A 2,249-nucleotide genomic window follows, 5' to 3' on the forward strand; every position below is an offset into this window, starting at 1 on the left:
ACACCGGTTTCTCCGTGCTTTGTCCAACAAATATAGTTTGGCATGAAACCCGACTTGAACAAGTGTGAATGAAGAGTCCTTGAGCAAGGATATTCCACCGTATTCTTACATATGGCACATGGGCAGCACATGAAACCGTCGCGTTTGTTTGCCTCGGCCGCACGTAACAAAGAATGCACGCCGTCAATAAACTCTTGGGAGCGGCGATCAGCATTATACATCCAATGACGGCTCATCTGCATTACATGACATAAATATCATATTAAAACCTAGATCATAATTAATTATTTATACAACATGCGTGCCACCACAAAAGATACAAATTTATGAAAGCATCGCTACAATGTAGACAATCCCAACTACCACTAAAAGAACTAAAGCTAAAATACATTTCAGGAGCACAAGGATTTTGCGACCAATCTCAACTAAAACAGACAGATCCCCCGATTGTGCAACATCTTTGGGCTTCTTCGGCTGGATCACTGCCTCATTAGCCGCCGTATCTGCCTGTTGTGTAAGATATTTTTGCACGAGTTCAACATACTCTTCCTCCCAGTAGAAGCCTGAACATCGTCCACTGCCATCCCACTGAAATTAAAACAAAAAATTAGAACTTTAATCACAACCATCATGAAAATAGGTATAAACTAACCATAATCATTAAATACGACAAAATAACTCACATTGCGATCCGGACACTTGTAGAAGATACGATCCTTGTTGGGACCCTCCTTCTTCACTCGGTACTCCATCACAATCTTAGTCTCATCACGACACTTGCCGCATGGAATGAGAGGGAGGCCCAGCCTAAGTCGCTTTGGAAACCCATGAGAGGCCGAGGACCCGGAAGCAGTTGCCATCTACTCTCTATACTCATTTTTTAATACACTATAAATTTCTCCTTTTATAAACAAATAAAATTAAGAAACTATAAAATTATCTAGATCTCTATACTCATTTTTTAATACATTATAGCTCAAAAACATGTTTTAATAAATAACCATCCGTACTAGTTGACCTTGCTTACGTGATTATCTCGGCGAGCATTTCTCCACCGGACGGCACCGTACTTGGTCAAGGAAGAGCTCCGATTCTACGAGGAAGGGAACACGGTCTTCCACGACCATTGTCGCTCTCCCTCGTAGAATCAAAGCTCCTCCTTGACATCCATTACCGCTCGGCAGAGAACATGATCGCCGAGATGAACACGGTCCGCAAGTTCAACTAGTACGGATTTTCTATAATTTTCTAACTATTTTCTAAGTTTATATTTATATATACTACGTTTAGGTACGGTGATTGATAGACTACTGCGATGATATCGGGACATGTGAATAAATAACCATCCGTACTAGTTGACCTTGCTTACGTGATCATCTCGGCGAGCATTTCTCCATCGGACGGCACCGTACTTGGTCAAGGAAGAGCTCCGATTCTACGAGGAAGGGAACACGGTCTTCCACGACCGTTGTCACTCCCTCGTAGAATCAAAGCTCCTCCTTGACGTCCGTTACCGCTCGGCAGAGAACATGATCGCCGAGATGAACACGGTCCGCAAGTTCAACTAGTACGGATTTTCTATAATTTTCTAACTATTTTCTAAGTTTATATTTATATATACTACGTTTAGGTACGGTGATTGACAGACTACTGCGACGATATCGGGACATGTGAATAAATAACCATCCGTACTAGTTGACCTTGCTTACGTGATCATCTCGGCGAGCATTTCTCCACCGGACGGCACCGTACTTGGTCAAGGAAGAGCTCCGATTCTACGAGGAAGGGAACACGGTCTTCCACGACTGTTGTCGCTCTCCCTCGTAGAATCAAAGCTCCTCCTTGACGTTCGTTACCGCTCGGCAGAGAACATGCTCGCCGAGCTGAACACGGTCCGCAAGTTCAACTAGTACGGATTTGCTATAATTTTCTAACTATTTTCTAAGTTTATATTTATATATACTTTAACCTTCTTTCATGTAAATATGCAAGCTTGAAGTGATTTTGAGCTCAAATTGCTTACAAATGAAAAAACCACAATAAAGAACCATATATATATAGTGAACAAAATGGCATAAGACAATGGTGAAAAATGAGAGTATGAGATTGGTAACCTTTACAGCTGAAGAATCGATGGAGGAATCGAAGAAATCGACGGAGGAATCGAAGAATGGATGGAGGAACAATGGAGGGAGGGAGGAAGCAAGAACACTAGTGCAGTGAGCTTCAAAATGTGCTGAGCTCGGGCT

The 2,249-nt window shown here is 42.3% G+C and overlaps 1 long non-coding RNA gene across 1 annotated transcript; it reads right to left on the minus strand.

Annotated features, from left to right (window-relative positions):
• Positions 1-259: 259 nt before the first annotated feature.
• On the minus strand, positions 260-816 carry LOC136486570 (uncharacterized). Its single transcript, XR_010766870.1, has 2 exons — positions 684-816; positions 260-588 (listed from the first exon to the last, which is right to left on the minus strand). It is a non-coding gene; the product is annotated as an uncharacterized lncRNA (long non-coding RNA).
• Positions 817-2,249: the final 1,433 nt, after the last annotated feature.

The sequence above is a fragment of the Miscanthus floridulus genome, chromosome 10, assembly GCF_019320115.1.
Source record: "Miscanthus floridulus cultivar M001 chromosome 10, ASM1932011v1, whole genome shotgun sequence".
Classification (NCBI taxonomy): domain Eukaryota; kingdom Viridiplantae; phylum Streptophyta; class Magnoliopsida; order Poales; family Poaceae; genus Miscanthus; species Miscanthus floridulus.